Raw genomic sequence first — 19286 nt, 5'->3', positions numbered from 1 at the left:
TGTGCTGGGTAACTAATTTGCACGTGTGTTCGAATACACACGTGCACGTGTGTTCGAATAGTGTTCTAATTGCTTCTTCATTCTCTTACTGCTTTTTCTCGTCTTTAATACCGTCTTGGTTTTTGTGTTCTTATGTCTTGGCAGCGTGGGACGCTGAAAGCACGGCGGCATGGGGAACGATTCCCTGAATGAAGAAGTGGGGACCATTCTTTGGTCCATTCTTACGAGTGAGAAGTTGGGGATTCTTTTGCGCCGGCTCGACGGTAAGCGTCCACACGAGGTTTTTGCACTGAAGTTAAATTGAGCCGTTTGCGTCTTTCTGAGCAGTCGCTGTCGGGGCCCGTTCGATTCGTGGCGTCGCAGTGATTTTGAAAATTTTGTTCAGCTTACTTGACACGCTTGCTTGCGCTCTTGCTGAGGCTTGAAAGTTCTGAATTGAATACATCGTTGAATGACGGCGCAAAAGACGCCGACTTGAGATGCGCTCGCATACGGTCCTTCTGACTGCGGCCAATGTCAAGTTTTCACGTACTGCATACGACATATCTTATTTGTCAAAACCTTTTCGGGGAGTTTTTTTTTTTTCATTTTTTTCCTCTTTACTTGCTTATCTGCAGTTGGCGGATAGGGGTAAGTTTAGTCTCGGTCATGCAGTGGTTCATTGTGGCAGGCTGTTGATTTCTTTTTTTGTTGCTGCCTGGGCTCTGTGGATTGTGTATCTGAAGGCGAAAAAGATACATAATATACAGCGTAAACGAAAGCTTGCAGTGTTCTGTGTGCCTTTGCGGCTTTCATACTTCTTTGATAAGTTCGTGGAAGCTAATAGGGGCCTGTTGGCTTGCATATAGTGTACTGCTTGGCTTGAAGGCAGCCTGTCTTGCTTTCCGGTCAGTATACTAGTCAAGTGCTATTCAGCACTGGTGTGGTCACACCTAGACTACTCGTGCTTGCCCATTTTGGTGGCTAGGTTGCTGTGACATTCGGCTGTTAATCCCAGGATCACAGAATCGAATTCCGGCTGCTGCGGCTGTGTCTTGATGGAGGTGAAGTGCAAAAATATCCTGGTACGTGCGTTGCCAGCGCAATAAATATCCCCCACATAACCTATATTAATCCAGATCCCTCCACCACGGCTTCATTGCCCACGTGTTGCTTCGGAGCGTTATATGCATACCTGCCAACTCTTCCGACTTTCCCGTAAAATGTACGAATTTCGACCAGTCTTACGATTTTACGAATATTACTTGAAATTTTACGAAAAATATATTATTTGCGAAAAAAAAATGTGACAATGTATTAAATCTACACTCTGGTACCGTGCGGCGCCACGAGAGGCAATACGTGTTTGTTTGCCCTCGCGCGATCATCATCACCATCAGCAGCTGGAACGTTGTAGTGACTTCTATCGTCGACTATTGGAGCCGCGAATCCATATCCAAAACTCGGTAGCGCCTCCGCTAGGCCTTTGCCAACCTGTTGCCTTTGTGCGCGCGGCCAGTGCGGTTTGGACTTCTTGTGTTGGCCTCGCCTTTCGTGCCATCAGCTACCGCGTCCGACACAGTGGGACTCCCGTGTTTTCTGTAGCGGCGTCGAATTACACTGGCGGGCTCGAAGCCGCGAGAGTACTTTCAAGTGTTTTTGAAGTCGTACACATCGGAATTTCCGTGCTTCGTGCCGTCGAAGAAAGGTGAGAAGTTTGGATTTTGCACCACGTGTGCGTGTGACGTGAACATTTCACATGGTGGCAAGTCTGACATCAAGGTCCACATCGCTTCGAAAAAGCACCGGGGATACGTGCGAGCCGCGGACAGCCAGCCAAGCCTGACAAGTTTTGTACGCAGCGACAGCGACCTCGGTGTGATTCGCGCAGAATGCCTCTTCACGGCGTTTTTAGTAGAGCACAACATCCCGCTGAGTGTCAGCGATCATGCTGGACCGCTTTTCCAGAAGATGTTCCCGAAGTGCGAAGAAGCCAAACGCTACGCCTGTGGACGAACAAAGACAACTGCAATTGTTCGGGAAATGGCCGCCAGCGCGGAGACTCCTTTGCTGGATGCCTTATAAGAACAGGTATTTTTGATCGCTGTGGATGGCAGTAACAATAGGGATACACAGCTTTACCCTATTGTTGCGACATATTTCGTTAAAGAGACTAGGAGAATTGAAAGCCGCCTTCTTTGCCTCTGGACAATCCAAGGGGAAGCGACCGGCCACAAGATTGGAAAGCTGATTCTGGCCGAGATCAAGTCCCGGAATTTGCCTTCGGACAATGCCAATGTCATGGTCGGCAAAAAAAACAGCGTCTCTGCAGTATTGAGAGAGGCTCAACCAGCTTTGATTTGGGTTAGTTGCCCATGCCATCTCATCAACTTGGCCGCCCAAAAAGGAGCTTCATGTCTTCCTGTAAAGGTTGATGAGGCTTTGATTGATTTTTTTTTATCTGAAGAAAAGCTCGAAAAGGAAAGATCGACTTAAAGAGTTCCAAAAGATGCATGATGTCGAGGTCAGGAAGATGTTGAAGCATTCGCCGACACGTTGGCTGTCTTTGGGGAAGTGTTTGAGGAGGCTGCTCGACCAGTGGAAACCACTTCTTAGCTTTTTTTTATCAGAAACAAAGCAGTGCAACAAGCAGAGCTTGTTTTTAGAGCCTTACCAGATTCCAAAGACTTTTTCACAAACCCCCAAAACTCTGCACCAACACCAATGTCTGCTGCACACCTTCCCAAGACTGCTGCAGACCTCGGAAAGAAACACGCCGACGGTGATGGACTCTCTCTAAAGAGAAAAGGAGCTCACTCTGGACCTCAAGCAAAGAAACTGAAACTTCATGCCGAGGAATCTGGAGAAGCCACCCACGTGACCCGTGAAGAGCGCCTGTTTCTTTTTTTGTCATCGGAGCTAAGCAGGGCATGCTGTCTTTTTCTCCAAACTGTAATACCACTTTTTGAGAAGACAAACTGCCTTCTTCAGGCACAGGCTCGTCAGATTCATGTACTGAGGGCCCTCTTAAACCACCTTTTCGAGGACCTCCTGACTAGATTTGTGCGCCCAGGTGTTCTCAAGGGATGTCATTCATTGCTGGCAGTTGCCTATGGAGCTGAGGAGAACCAAAAAGATGATGAAGACATAGTCATTGGCAGCACAACCTACTCTGTAGTTGAGACGCTGAGCACAAATGAGAGAGAGCAGTTCTTCTCTGCCGTAGGTCTCTACTTCACAGTAGCATGTGATTATATTCGCCACAAGTTTCCTCTAGAAGACGCCAACCTCAAAATGGTTGAAGTTGCTCAAGTGCAGAGTCTAGAAACTGCTTCATTCAGCAGCGTACGTCATTTTATTATGACGTTCCCTGCTATTCTGCCCCAGCGGAGTGGCGAATCAAGAGAAGAGGCAGTCGACGGCCTTGAAGTGGAGTTTGCCAACTTGCAGGCATACAAGGTTCCAGCAGACATATTGAATGAGCCAAGGTGCGACGTGCAGTGGTCACAATTGGGAAATGTTAAAGATATCGACGGATCGCTCAGATTTAGCAGAATTTCAGTGGTTATGCTGGGCATCCTCTCCATTCCCCACAGCAATGCTGAATGCGAGAGTATATTCAGCACTGTCAACAAAACTCCAACGGAGTTTCGCTCATCTGTCTGTGAGAAAACACTCGAAAGCCTGCTGATGGTGAAAGGGCACCAGAGTGGAACATGCTTTGAGCAAACTTACACACAGAAGTTTCTCAAGCAGGCAAAGTCTGCAACAGCAAAATCATTGCAAAAAGAAATTGTAATCCAATGGGCCGATGGAGTTTTCGCTCATTACTCTCTCTCCAAAACACTGATTTCACTTGCGGATGTGAAATGTGAGTAAGCTTGCCCCAAAAGCTAAATCGTAGAAACTTCAAAAAAAAAAACGTGCTGCACCCCCCCCCCCTCCGCCGCCGCGACGGTTTTACGAATTTCCAAATGGTCAGGTTGGCAGTTATACCATTGAGACTGAGACCACTATCTCCACACTCTCTAAGGGTGGGAGGAAGCATACGGGTGAAAAGAGGTGACATTGGTGAAGATGCGTTCAATGAAGGCGGAGGTTTTAGGACTCTAACCATGCTTGCAGACATCATTTCATACAGTTTTTAATGGTGGCCCCGATGATTATACATCGGGATTGGAAGGTATTTAGACGCGAGATATACAAGTATCTAAGCGTACGCACAAATCGTGGGGTGACTGACTGTGACGCCGGCCACAGAAATTAATGAAAATGTTATGAGAAATGCTCTCTCATGAATGAAAAGGTGCTCCCGGATACAATACACAGTAATTGATTCGAGCGTTCTTAAAAAATGCAGTGGTTCTGGGCACGTTGTTGGCAGATGTTAGTAGCTAAGATCCGGCAGACATCCTGTGCTTCTTATTTAGCAGAGGGAAGTGCAAGGTTGCTCCAGGCGCCAGTTGCAGTACGAGTAGGGAAAGGAATAAGGGTTGCATAAGAATGCGGGGCGGGAGGGGGTGGATTTTCGGAAGCATGCAAAGTGACCAGGATCACTTGGTGTGGAAAGCATCTGAACCAGAGTGGGGACAATAGTGAGGTACAATTCATTTCAGGTGCCTAACCTCTGTTATAGCTTGACTACTTGGAGGAGAAGAATCTAGCCCCTTGCTAAATTTTAAAAAGAAAAAAGTTAGGAAATGCAGGGAGAGGGGACTTGGGAGAGTATAGAGCACACTTCAGAAATATTCACTGCCGCGAAAAAAAAAAGGCAGCCAGAATGACGTCGGAACTTCATAAGTTAATCCAAATAAAATTTCAATTTCCAACACTTTGCAGATAAGCACTTCATTTGGGGCGCAAAAAATCGCCGCTAAAAGTAAGAATGACACCTCGTTGGGACTGGAAGAAAGACGGCGTTACTACAGCCAGCTCCTCGAGCGGGAAAGGCTGAAAAGGCAGTAAGTAAAGTATAAAATAACTAGTCTTTTTGTGCATGTCAAGGCATGACACATCGCATCGGCATGTACTGAATCCGCCTGTCTCAAGGGTAAGGGAGGACGAATTCAGTGCTCCTTGACCGCTGCTAAAGTGGTGTATTGAGCTCCCACTCACAGACCGACACTCTACGAATAAAGGCTATAACTGGACACGCTAAATTTGCATGATGGCCTTTTGTGGTTAGCAGTAGGTGCGAAGTCGCGTCGACAACCTCAGCACACGATACTTATAGATATAATATCTCCATGCAGGGCAAATCTAGAGTACCTCTGAATTATTCTTTGGAAAAATGAAATGAAGCTTTCATGTCGAGAGGAAAAGTGGAGGGAAGTCACTCATTTCTCAGTGAAAGCCGGATCAAGTTTACCGACGCATTATTTGCTCTAAATTTGTGTCATAACTTATTTTCCTAGTTTCGTGGTCTTACTCCGTTTGTTTCTTATGTAGGAGGTGTTGGAAAACCTTCTTTCTTCCCCACTGCTCCCATTTAAAATTCAGAGGGTCTGTGGACGGCGTCTACGTACGGAGCGCAGGTTAGATATAACGAACAGCTATTAGAGCCATCTCCCGGATGCTGATCTTCCCGCATCGTTGAGCGAAATACTTCTGGCATCTATTCTGCGCATGTGTCTTAATTTCCGTTGCTCATCTCTCATCGCCGCCAAAATTTAACACAGATGACGTAAAACAACAAGAGAACAGTGAAAATAAGCCATCCGGCCACGTGATGAGTAAGTGACATATGCTACTGACACGTAGACCCGCCGATCAGATGCAGCGGCAGTGGGGGAGGGGGCAGTTGAAAGGCTCTGAAACACCTTCCCTCTTAATTTGGCGAGCCCTTCCCGGCGAATCTTTCATGCTCGCATCCTACTCCGTCACCCACACCTGCGTATACAAGTTGATAGGTGGCTATTGGTTACAGTCTTTCAGACCTTAGGCAGCTACCATGGCCGCGGCCAGTAAGCCGCTTAGCTCCGGCGGGTCAGGAAGCTCCGCACCGCTAGGCGGCGTGCAAAAAAGTGAGAAAAGCATAGGGAAAGGCGCGAACACGCTGAAATTCAAATTCTGACTACAGATAACTGAGCTTCCACAAAGCGCATTAAAAAAATTTTGCTGAACAATATTCCTAACGCGGCGTGCTTTAACATCCCATGCATACCGCCGCTTTATTAGAGTGCCATTTCAGAGCTCCTTTAAGCGCTGGGGACAATATGGCGGTGATGCGGTGCCTTGTGCTCCTCTGGTATCGCAGGCATTGCTGAACGTAACAAAGTGCGCTTGCACAGGATTGAGTTCTCTTGATTACTGGTGGTTTTCTGGTTATAGCAGTCACTGGAGGAGTTCCTTTAGGAATTTCAAGCGATGCGGAAAATGCGAGGACGACAAGGAATGCGGAATGACAAAATGGCAGTGCAAAACGAAAGGACTGCGCAGCTCTGCGTGTATCGTTCTGCATTTCTTATCCTCGGCTTTGTACTGATGACGATTGTTTTGTGTTGTTTAAGCATCTAAACCTCGCCAGGTTTTACTTGATCGTAAGGAAGTTTTTGCCGGCCTGTTTTTACCGCCTCAGTTCTTTGTTAAATATCACAGATCCGCACCGTATAAAAGACACCAGGGGAGTGCGTGCGAAGATGCAGCATAGCACCGCCAGGAATCTGTTTTCGTGGTCCTGTCTGTCCACTTCGGCAACAAGCCGCAATATGCATGGGTGTGAGGTCTCTCCAGGCGGCGCACTAGCGATGCGGCTGGGACGGGCGACACGCTTCGCTTGCAGCGTGGCGACTGCGGTTTCGCTGCAAATGCTCTCTGCCAACAATCACTCCAGCCTAGCGCGGCTTCAGTTTTAAGTTTAGCACCGTGTTTCTACTCCCCGGGAACCTATGAGGAGCCTGGTGCGTTTCCTTGTTATCTGCCGCAATGCTGTTTTTAAACAAAATAATCTACCCTGATGAAAATTAACATAAATTCTGTCTAGTCAAAGGTCGGAACACAACGAAGACAGCGATGGGATACTTTGCGTGTAGAATGCCCAGTGCCTATGCTTTCCTATAATTTCGTTAAAACTTTCTCGGTACAAATTCTGCGTTGTGGCACGACTCTGACAGTGGCCAAAGTTGTGTTATGCATTAGAAGTGGGGTGCATTTGCGGCAATTTGCGGTAGAATCGCTATGGAAATGTTTTGCATTCCTGCACTCCTGGAGGTATTACAAGCACTACGCATGCTTTCTATTGTAAGATTGAAACACTGTTCTGGAATCGGGGAAGGTTTTTAGCCCTCCCATGCCGAGCTTTCCTGGACATGTACTACTTGCGCTATCTGTTGGCAGTGGCGGCGACACGGCGCGTAACTGAATGGGAAGGGGTACAAAAAAATAGTAAAACGTGAACAAAAGCACCTACAAAAAATGACCCAGGGATTTGTGTAGAATACGCTTAGATGAGGAATGTGTCAAAGTTTCAGTTGTGTGCTGTTAATACACGAGCTTCCCAGCACGTTTGGATATTGTACGATGCTGCCTAGCGGTGGGGGCCGCATTTTGCCCATTTTTCAGCCTTTAAAATTGTATAGCGCCGCAACACAGATAGATATCGAAAATGACTCTCGGTTTTAGGAAAGGCGCATAACTGGACCCCTGGGACAGTGGACACCTTAGTCGTGCTTTAAGTTACGAAACCCATGGTGCGGGATCTTGGACAGCAGAGGAGTCTGGCTGAGCTTGTCACGGTCAGTCGAGGACATCTCCATTGAGACTGAGGCCACTAAGCATAAGGGCGAAAAAAGGTGATATTGGCGGAGATGCGTTCAACTATGGCAGAGGTTTTAGGACTCTAATTATTTAATTTCATTTCATTTATTGATCCCTTAAAGGCCCGAAGGCATTACATAAGGGGGGGCATATTGCTTTACAATGGTGATGATGGGAACATGCATAACAGTAAAAAGAACAAACATACAAACAAACATAAAAGGGGTTGTAGTCATATCAGGGTTTCCCAGCAGGTGATACATCATTTATTAAAGATATGTCAAGCAATACTCGCTACAAAGAGCGCAGAAGTGATCAAGATTTATGTGAGGTGAATTTTTATTTTCTCGCGGAATGTTTTGTGATCAGAGCATGCAGTGATGTCGTTAGGCAGTGAATTCCATAGTGCTATTGTGTTGGGGAAAAATGAGTTGTTGTAAGCAGACGTGTGGCCACTGATGCGTGCTATCGGGTTACCGTGGCTAAGCCGGGAGGACGTTCGTAGTGGGGCGGTTAATAGAGCGTGCCGTGATCTTGTGTTATGATAAAATGTATGAAGTAAGCATAGGCGGCAAACAACGCGGCGTGATTCTAGTGTTGAGAGACGGAGGGACTGCTTGAGGGTGGTGACACTGGCTTCTCTTGAGTAACATGAAGTGATGAACCGAGCTGCACGATTTTGGATTGATTCCAATTCGATGGTGAGATACAATTGCCATGGGTGCCAGATGGATGATGCATACTCTAATTTTGGCCGCACAAATGTTTCATACGCGAGTTGTTTTATGTTAGGTGATGCAGATTTCAGATTTCTTCTCAGGTAGCCAAGTGTGCGTGAAGTGTCAGAGGAAATGGTTCTAATGTGGGTGATCCAAGAAAGTGTTGACGTGAGATGTACACTTAGGTATTTATAAGATTTTGCAACGGTTATAGGGACTATGCTTGCAGACATCATTTCATACAGTTTTTAATGGTGGCCCCAATGATTATATATCAGAATATCGGAATTGGAAGGTACTATTTAGACGTGAGATATGCAAGTACCTAAGCCTATGCACAAATCATGGGGCAACTGACTGTGATGCCGGCCAGAAAAAGTAATGAAAATATTATGAGAAATGCCCTCTCATGAACGAAAGGGTGCTCCCGGATACAATAAATAGTAATTGATTCGAGCATTCTTAAAACATGCAGTGGTTCTGGGCACGTCGCCAGCAGGTGCTTGTAGCTAAGATCCGGAAGACATCCTGTGCTTGTTATTTAGCAGAGGGAAGTGCAAGGCTGCTCAAGGCGCCAGTTGCAGTACGAGTAGTGAAAGGAATAAGGATTGGATAAGAATGTGGAGTGGGAGGGGGTGGATTTTCGACCAGGATCACTTGGTTTGGAAAGCATCTGAACCAGAGTGGGGACAACAATAATGCACAATTCATTTCAGGTGCCTAAACTGTGTTGTAGCTTGACTACTTGGAGGAGAAGAATCTAACCCCTCGCTACATTTGAGAAAGACAAAAGTTAGGAAATGCGGGGAGAGTGGACTTGGGAGAGTATAGAGCACACTTCAGAAATATTCACTGCCGCGAAAAAAAAAGGCAGCCAAAATGACGTCAGAACTCCATAAGTTAATCCAAATAAAATCTGAATTTCCAACACCTTGCAGATAAGCACTTAATTTTTGGCGAAAAAATCACTGCTTAAGTCAGAGTGACACCTTTTAAATGTGCGTAAGGTTTCGCTTTTTCGCGCTGCAATAAGCACTTTTCATGCTTTCTATGCAGAAACCACCCCTGGCTGCAATGGTGATGTGCCTTCTTTGACGCCGTATTTTCGAAGTCCCATCGGGACAACAAGAAAGACAGCGCTATTACAGCCAGCTCCTTGAGCGGGAAAGGCTGAAAAAGCAGTAAGTAAAGTATAAAATATCGAGTTTTTTTGTGCATGTCAAGAGATGACACATCGCATCTCCATGTACTGAATCCGCTTGTCTCAAGGGTAAGGGAGGACGAATTCAGTGCTCCTGGACCGCTGCTAAAGTGGTGTATTGAGTTCCCACTCACAGACCGACACTCTACGAATAAAGGCTATAACTGGACACGCTAAATTTGCATTATGGCCTTTTGTGGTTAGCAGTAGGTGCGATGTCGCGTCGACAACCTCAGCACACGATACTTATAGATATAATATCTCCATGCAGTGCAAATCTAGAGTACGTCTGAATTATTCTTCAGGAAATGAAATAAAGCTTTCAAGTCGAGATAAAAAGTGATTTCCCGGTGCAAGCCGGATCAAGTTTACCGACGCATTATTTGCTCTAAATTTGTGTCATAACTTATTTTCCTAGTTTCGGGGTCTTACTCCGTTTGTTTCTTATGTAGGAGCTTTGGAAAACCTTTCTTCCCCACTGCTCCGATTTAAAATTCAGAGGGTCTGTGGACGGCGCCTACGTACGGAGCGTAGGTTAGATATAACGAACAGCTATTACAGCCATCTCCCGGATGCGGATCTTCCCGCATCGTTGAGCGAAATACTTCTGGCATCTATTCTGCGCATGTGTCTTAATTTCCGTTGCTCATCTCTGATCGCCGCCAAAATTTAACACAGATGACGTAAAACAACAAGAGAACAGTGAAAATAAGCCATCCGGCCACGTGATGAGTAAGTGACATATGCAACTGACACGTAGACCCGCCGATCAGATGCAGCGGCAGTGGGGGAGGGGGCAGTTGAAAGGCTCTGAAACACCTTCCCTCTTAATTTGGCGAGCCCTTCCCGGCTAATCTTTCATGCTCGCATCCTACTCCGTCACCCACACCTGCGTATACAAGTTGATAGGTGGCTATTGGTTACAGTCTTTCAGACCTTAGGCAGCTACCATGGCCGCGGCCAGTAAGCCGCTTACCTCCGGCGGGTCAGGAAGCTCCGCACCGCTAGGCGGCGTGCAAAAAAAGTGAGAAAAGCATAGGGAAAGGCGCGAACACGCTGAAATTCAAATTCTGACTACAGATAACTGAGCTTCCACAAAGCGCATTAAAAAAATTTTGCTGAACAATATACCTAACGCGGCGTGCTTTAACATCCTATGCATACCGCCGCTTTATTCGAGTGCCATTTCAGAGCTCCTTTAAGCGCTGGGGACAATATGGCGGTAATGCGGTGCCTTGTGCTCCTCTGGTATCGCAGGCATTGCTGAACGTAACAAAGTGCACTTGCACAGGATTGAGTTCTCTTGATTACTGGTGGTTTTCTGGTTATAGCAATCACTGGAGGAGTTCCTTTAGGAATTTCAAGCGATGCGGAAAATGCGAGGACGACAAGGAATGCGGAATGACAAAATGGCAGTGCAAAACGAAAGGACTGCGCAGCTCTGCGTGTATCGTTCTGCATTTCTCATCCTCGGCTTTGTACTGTTGACGACTGTTTTGTGTTGTTTAAGCATCTAAACCACGCCAGGTTTTACTTGATCGTAAGGAAGTTTTTGCCGGCCTGTTTTTACTGCCTCAGTTCTTTGTTAAATATCACAGATCCGCACCGTATAAAAGACACCAGGGGAGTGCGTGCGAAGATGCAGCGTAGCACCGCCAGGAATCTGTTTTCGTGGTCCTGTCTGTCCACTTCGGCAACAAGCCGCAATATGCATGGGTGTGAGGTCTCTCCAGGCGGCGCACTAGCGATGCGGCTGGGACGGGCGACACGCTTCGCTTTGTTGGGACTTAGGCATCCCACCGTTGTCACCACTGTTGGGACTGGGAGTCCGAGCCAGGAAACGGTCGAGGCGACGGTGAGTCAAATGAACTTTATGTACAGTATGTACAAGGGCTTTTACATGATACAAGGGCAAGAGCACCACGGGCAGGCACACAGAAGAAGGGCGGCCCCGGCGGCGAGCGTAGCTCCGGCGTGATGGCTCTTCTGCTGCCCGTCTGCTGCTCGGGTTCAGCGCGGCTCCGTTTTTATAGCCGCTGGTAACGGTTACGGCAGCCAGCCGTTCAAATCCTCCAATCACCGGCCACCGTTCAAATTAGACCAATGGTCGAGGGGCGACGGCCGATGACGCGTCGGAGGAGCCCGCACCGACGGAGAGGAGGGAAGGAGGAAGGGTCCGTGTCGGCGCCGGCGTGGCTGGATGAGTCACGCTGCATGTCGCGACTTGTCCGAGAAAGTCTGGGCCTGTTTGAGCGTCGGCGAGCGCGCAGCGCTTGTTTAGACAGGCCCGCCAGCGAAATGTGGGCGCCGGCACGACAGCACCACCGCCGCCAGACAATGCGCCACGAAGACGAGCTACTTCCGCGTGGCTCGGATGCGGGGCGCGCTCGTACGCCAGGCTCCTCCAAGTTCTCGTCCGGTGTTCAGCCGCAGGTAGCTCCAGGCTCCTTTCCATGAACAGGTCCGGCTCGTCAGGACAGGATCACTGCTCCGCAGCTTTGTCGCCCAGGTGACTGGATCAGCTTCGCTCAGTCCTTCGGAAGTGCTTGCTTCACAGCATCGGTCGTTGATCGTTCTGCAGGTTGCCAAGAACCGACCGACAACAGGCAACACCCAACACGAGCAAGTGCCCTCCGTCACCCGTCAAAACACCAGACTTCAAGAAAAAAAAACTGCTGGCTATATTTCTGTCCCCTTTTTGTTCCCTCTTCTACAAGAGACACATGTGGGATACAAGAACTCCAAAGTAATTAACTCAGACAAAGTGTCAAACACATGAAACTCTCGGAATGAAATGAATGCAAAATAAATTCGCTTTCTTGAGATCACTCGGCCAGAAGACACTCAGCTGAGGCCACAAATGAGGATATCAATTTTTCCCCGATCTACGAGCGAACTTAACAGCTGTTCGCGAAGAGACAAAATGTAGGTCACGAGGAGGCGAAGCCAGCCTTGCTTAGAACACACGGCTTAGTGCGTCTACGTTCGCGTTTTCCTCGCTTCTAACGGACGGTAAACGACACCCGCTACAGCGGAAACTAGTGACTCTGCCTCTTTCGCTGTGCTGCGCTTTTCTCTCTCTCTCTCTACTACCGTGGTAGCTAACGTCTCTGCATCTTTCGCGGTACACGCGCTTTTCTTTCTCTCTGTACTTGTCTTTCCAGTTTCTACGGGAGCTACAGTACGAGAGCGATTCGCTTTCATAGACTGGCAACTTGTCCCTTTCTTCGCGCTTCGCGCGCCAGTCGCGACGTCCCATAGCGAGTGCGCAACGCTTCCCATGGGACCGTTCTTTCTTTCTCTCTGTTCGTGGGGGCAAGTCAGACCTTGCACGAGTCTTGACTTTCTCGCGCATCCGTTTGCCTTTCCGCTCGGTGTGTAGTTCGCCTCTACACGGCCCTTTGATTTTACGCCTACTAAGTGGCGTCATTTCGAATCGCGGCTTTCTATCGCGATAACTGTGCTTGGCTGAGCGCTTAGACGGTTTCTTCTTGCCCCTGTCACTGCGGCCTCGTACAATCTTTCGCTCTTTGAGCCGTACACGCGCTTTCCTTCCGCGCGCGTGCCGCTCTCTGTGGGAGCGCGGTTTCTCCCGTGAATGCAGCGGAAAGCGAGATCCCGCATGAGAGCACGTGCCTTTGCGCGTCTCGCTCTCTCTGTGCTGGCGGCAAGATTCACACTTGTCCCGCTCCTTAATTTTTCGCCTCCCGGGCAGCGCTCTCTTGAATCTCGGTTTGGTGCCTTGGTGCACTTTTCCGCGCGAATGTTCGCACGATTTCTTTTTGCAGTTTATTCTATTGCCCAGACCTATGTGCCGCGACACACTTACGCGCTTCGCTTTGCGCGATAGTAATGCCTCGCACATTTCTTTAGCTCTGGTTCTGACGCTAGTTTCAGGGCTGACAACGTGACTGACTTTGAAGAACTTGTTGTTGGGCTAGTTGGTAGTTATTCATAATTAAATTCAAAGGCGCCAAACCATAAGCACACACACACACAGGAGAAGAAAGACGAGACAGGGCGCTCTGTCTCGTCTTTCTTCTCCTGTGTGTGTGTGTGCTTATGGTTTGGCGCCTTTGAATTTAATTATGAGTGACTGACTTTACTGAAGTCATTTTGCCGGCGACGCTGGCGCTTCCGATGGTGGAAACCCGTTTTCGCGCGTTTGCCCTTTCTCTCTTTTCGGCGGCGCCCGTCTTTCTTCTGCCTGCCTTTCATCTTTCGGCGGCACCACTCTTTCTTTTGCCTGCTTTTCATCGTCTTTCGGTGACAGCTGTCTCTCTTGAGTTTGCCTTTACTGTTCTTTCGGCGGCAGCACTGCTTGTCTATCACCTTGTGGTGATAGCTCACTTTTCGGAACTGGCTGTTACTTTCCTTCCGGTTGCAGCTTTCTTTCTTGTGCTTTCCTATCATTTTCTCCTGAGGAAGCACATGCTGCTTCCGTCGTCTAGGTTCCTGTTCTCTGACAATGTCACTATGATTCTCAGCCGATTCACGTGCGCTACCTAGATCAGACCTGTCTTTGGCGCCTTCACTAAGTTCCTCAAAGCTGCGCTCTTCCTTGTCAGCGTCACTGAGTGCGCATTCGTCCTCATCTTTCTCGGAAGGAACGACGTCTACAGCTCCCATGTCGTCTGGGAGGTTCTGTACTCCACTATCGTCCAGCACCTTGGCTTCTACAGGCGCGGACGAACTAGTGTTTTCTCCTGACATTAGTGTTGACACGCAGCTCGCGTCGTGCTCCTGACACGTTTCAGCCGATTGCGGATGAGGGTCGGCTCTGCACTCAGTCGCGGTGTTCCCGCTACTGCAGCTGCTTTCTGGAAAGTCGCAAAGCTCAGAGCAGTGCGAAAGCACGGGACTCGTTTCGCATTCCTCGCCAGAGACACTAACGCACAACTCAGTGTCCGCAAACTCTCCATGCGCCTGCTTCCGTTGATCGTAAGTTTCTGGTTTCTGCATCTCTGCCGAACGCGCTGAACAACACGGTGTGCCGTCCTCATCTTCTTCGCTTGCGTCGGCGCAAGCGTTTTCACTAATGTCCAGACGGACGTCCTCTCTGCCCTGTTCGGCAACTTCTCCTGCTTTGGACACGCTAGGAGATTCGCTTTCCGGTAACTCCGCCACAATCTCAATGGGCGAGACCTCTGTAAGTGCATCGTCCGATGCTGTGACTACCTTATCCGATGGTAGAGAGGTTCCCTCAGTTCGCGAATGCGAGGCAATTCCCACTGTTACAGCAGCAGTTACATCTGCCAAGTACGGACTACGTTCCTCTGTGCCGCACTGGCAGGGCTGCTCCCCAGCGACGCACTCTACCTCTGTGTCCCGATCCTCCGAACCTTCCGCATTTTCGAGCCATTCTAAAATGTCGGCTTTAAACTGGTAGGGAAAATCGTTAAACGATGGAGTGCTATTCTCTCGCAGGTACCTTTGGCGAAGGTCCAGCGGTGACACGTTATATCTCGCCAGTAAGAAGCTTTTCAGCTCATCGTAGTCCGCCAAGCCGTCGTCCAACAGGCGCTTGACAACGTCATACGCTTCGCTGGAAAGCAGGGCTACCAACTTCTGTGCCCAACCATTTCGCTCAACGCGCTTTCTCTCGCAGACGCGCTCGAACTCCGCAAGATATTTCGCCATATCTTCGGCGATCACGAAGGGCTGCGGCCTGTCTCTCAGCTGATGACCGTTGGTCTTACGCAGAGCGAACAATGTTCTATCTCTCTCATAAAAGATCTCGTGTGCTTCAAACTCCAGGTCCATCAGTTTCTTAGCACGCCGTTTTATCTCCTCTTCGCGATCACGGCGTTCAGTGATCTTTTCCCAGGCCTCATTGGCTTCCTCAGCCGTTACATTCTCCTTCCGCATGATCTCAAGAATCGCATGCTTTCGTTTTGCGGGGCCCAAATCAATGCCCAACTCTTCACAAATTTCGATGAGTTCTTTCACTTTGAAGTTCTCCATCGCGCACAATAGCCTCTTGCAGTTTGCCCTTTTCTTAGAATTGCCTTGCCGTTCACTACTATAGCGCTACTAGCATGACACGCGCAAGTAATTCTTTCCAAAACGCCTCGTTTACTCCCTCTGCACCAGCTTTCGTTTCAAAGCGCTCCGACTTGGCTCGAAACTGCAAAGCTCTCTCCAGTGCAACACACAGCCCTACTCTAAACTACAATCACGTGTGCTAGAGCAGTCTGGCGAATTGAGGGGAAAACATCAGGCACTCACCGCGCCGAGGTAGCTGACGCCGGTCGATCCCACCGCTGCCACCACTGTTGGGACTTAGGCATCCCACCGTTGTCACCACTGTTGGGACTGGGAGTCCGAGCCAGGAAACGGTCGAGGCGACGGTGAGTCAAATGAACTTTATGTACAGTATGTACAAGGGCTTTTACATGATACAAGGGCAAGAGCACCACGGGCAGGCACACAGAAGAAGGGCGGCCCCGGCGGCGAGCGTAGCTCCGGCGTGATGGCTCTTCTGCTGCCCGTCTGCTGCTCGGGTTCAGCGCGGCTCCGTTTTTATAGCCGCTGGTAACGGTTACGGCAGCCAGCCGTTCAAATCCTCCAATCACCGGCCACCGTTCAAATTAGACCAATGGTCGAGGGGCGACGGCCGATGACGCGTCGGAGGAGCCCGCACCGACGGAGAGGAGGGAAGGAGGAAGGGTCCGTGTCGGCGCCGGCGTGGCTGGATGAGTCACGCTGCATGTCGCGACTTGTCCGAGAAAGTCTGGGCCTGCTTTGAGCGTCGGCGAGCGCGCAGCGCTTGTTTAGACAGGCCCGCCAGCGAAATGTGGGCGCCGGCACGACAGCTTGCAGCGTGGCGACTGCGGTTTCGCTGCAAATGCTCTCTGCCAACAATCACTCCAGCCTAGCGCGGCTTCAGTTTTAAGTTTAGCACCGTGTTTCTACTCCCCGGGAACCTATGAGGAGCCTGGTGCGTTTCCTTGTTGTCTGCCGCAATGCTGTTTTTAAACAAAATAATCTACCCTGATGAAAATTAACATAAATTCTGTCTAGTCAAAGGTCGGAACACAACGAAGACAGCGATGTGATACTTTGCGTGTAGAATGCCTAGTGCCAATGCTTTCCTATAATTTCGTTAAAACTTTTTCGGTACAAATTCTGCGTTGTGGCACGACTCTGACAGTGGCCAAAGTTGTGTTATGCATTAGAAGTGGGGTGCATTTGCGGCAATTTGCGGTAGAGTCGCTATGGAAATGTTTTGCATTCCTGCACTCCTGGAGGTATTACAAGCACTACGCATGCTTTCTATTGTAAGATTGAAACACTGTTCTGGAATCGGGGAAGGTTTTTAGCCCTCCCATGCCGAGCTTTCCTGGACATGTACTACTTGCGCTATCTGTCGGCAGTGGCGGCGACACGGCGCGTAACTGAATGGGAAGGGGTAGAAAAAAATAGTAAAACGTGAACAAAAGCACCTACAAAAAATGACCCAGGGATTTGTGTAGAATACGCTTAGATGAGGAATGTGTCAAAGTTTCAGTTGTGTGCTGTTAATACACGAGCTTCCCAGCACGTTTGGATATTGTACGATGCTGCCTAGCGGTGGGGGCCGCATTTTGCCCATTTCTCAGACTTTAAAATTGTATATCGCCGCAACACAGATAGATATCGAAAATGACCCTCGGTTTTAGGAGAGGCACATGACTGGACCCCTGGGACAGTGGCCACCTTACTCGTGCTTTAAGCTACGAAACCCATGGAATGGGAGCTTGGACAGCAAAGGAGTCTTGCTGCACTTGTCATGGTCAGTCGAGGACATCTCCATTGAGACTGAGACCAATATCTCCGCACTCTCTAAGGGTGGGAGGAAGCATAAGGGTGAAAAGAGGTGACATTGGCGAAGATGCGTTGAATGAAGGCGGAGATTTTAGGACTCTAACCATGCTTGCAGACATCATTTTATACAGTTTTTAATGGTGGCCCCGATGATTATATATCGGGATTGGAAGGTGTTTAGACGTGAGATATACAAGTGTAAGCATACGCACAAATCGTGGGGTAAATGACTGTGACGCCGGCCAGAAAAATTAATGAAAATATTATGAGAAATGCCCTCTCATGAATGAAAGGGTGCTCCCGGATACAATACACGGTAATTGATTCGAGCATTCTTAAAACATGCAGTGGTTCTGGGCATGTCGTTGGCAGATGTTAGTAGCTAAGATCCGGCAGACATCCTGTGCTTGTTATTTAGCAGATGGAAGTGCAAGGTTGCTCCAGGCGCCAGTTGCAGTACGAGTAGTGAAAGGAATAAGGGTTGGATAAGAATGCGGGGCGGGAGGGGGTGGATTTTCGGAAGCATGCAAAGTGACCAGGATCTATTGGTGTGGAAAGCATCTGAGCAGCCAGAGTGATGACAACAGTGAGGTACAATTCATTTCAGGTTTCTAAACCTTGTTGTAGCTTGACTACTTGGGGGAGAAGAATCTAGCCCCTCGCTAAATTTTAAAAAGACAAAAGTTAGGAAACTCAGGGAGAGTGGACTTGGGAGAGTTTAGAGCACACTTCAGAAATATTCACTGCCACAAAAAAAAAGGCAGCCAAAATGAATTCGGAACTCCTGCCTCAGTGGAAGCTGTGGTTGGTGTACTAACTACCGATCAACGATGTTGCCGGAGGACAACAGGTATGCAAGCTTGTAAAACATCTGATCTGTAATAATCATCTACTCCTCTCGAGCTTAACCTGCAATCTGCACTCGGAATATAGTAGGCTGCATCTCGAGAACGAAGTAGCAATTGGTCCTCAGTGGAGGCTCTCCAACCAGAGATGTTAGCTTATTGTTTTGACACTGTGGTCAAATACTTTGTACCTGCAACCCACCTGCAGTGCTATATTAGCATGTGATCTGAATGAAAACATCTTCGACGGAGGTCCGTCTGGTTGGGTTTTTGATAGTTGAGAGAAAAACTGACGCCAACCAATATTTTAAGTTTGCCCAAGGACTGCTTCTGCATTCTGAAGACATCGCAGGTCGAAAATTTTCTGGCACACCTCAACTCGGTCGAACCCTCAATTCAGTTTACAATGGAACGAGAAGTAAACAACACATTGCCATTCCTGGACGTCTTCATAAGAAGAGAAAGGGCAGATCCAAAGTTCAGTGTCTATAGGAAACCAACCCACACCGGCCGCTACCTAAATTTTAATTCCAACCACCCTACAAGTCACAAGGAATCGGTTGTCTCCTCTCTTCTGAGAAGATCAAAGGCAATCTGCTCCTCGGAAGCAGAGAAAAGAGCAGAAGAGGCCACCATTCTCACCGACCTACAGAAGAATGGCTACACACGTGGCTTCATTCAACGTGTGGGTCGCGTCTGGCTCAGAGGACAGAGGGAACAGCCAACAATGCAACAACGAAACGTGCGCGCGTGGTGCTTCCATACGTGAGGGAAACCAGCGAGGCACTTGCTCGCATTCTGGGAAAATATGGAACCTACGTTGCTCACAAACCTGTTTACACAGTAAGCCGCTTCTTACCACGACCGAAAGACCGCGTCCCCAGAGAAAAACAACCGGGTGTCATTTACAAAATCCCGTGCTCCAAGTGCCAGGCTTCATACGTCGGCGAAACAAAAAAACCTCCCCCAAAGAATAAGGCA

The 19286-nt window shown here is 48.6% G+C and overlaps 1 protein-coding gene across 2 annotated transcripts in view; it reads left to right on the top strand.

Moving 5' to 3' along the window:
- The first annotated feature begins 143 nt into the window (after positions 1–143).
- The window catches only part of LOC149357499 (uncharacterized), a 76453-nt gene continuing 57310 nt past the window's right edge, over positions 144–19286 (top strand). The window contains exons 1-2 of one of the 2 annotated variants that reach the window (XM_089584770.1): positions 144–263; positions 9510–9634. The gene's annotated coding sequence lies outside the window, so the exon portion shown is untranslated. Of the gene's footprint in view, positions 264–4798; positions 4941–9509; positions 9635–19286 lie in introns of those variants that run through there. The other variant, XM_089584769.1, reaches the window with a different exon arrangement.

The sequence above is a fragment of the Amblyomma mixtum genome, chromosome 3, assembly GCF_055824585.1.
Source record: "Amblyomma mixtum isolate Tamu chromosome 3, ASM5582458v1, whole genome shotgun sequence".
In the NCBI taxonomy this organism is placed as follows: Eukaryota; Metazoa; Arthropoda; class Arachnida; order Ixodida; family Ixodidae; genus Amblyomma; species Amblyomma mixtum.
This window is presented reverse-complemented; position numbering and strand designations above follow the sequence as displayed.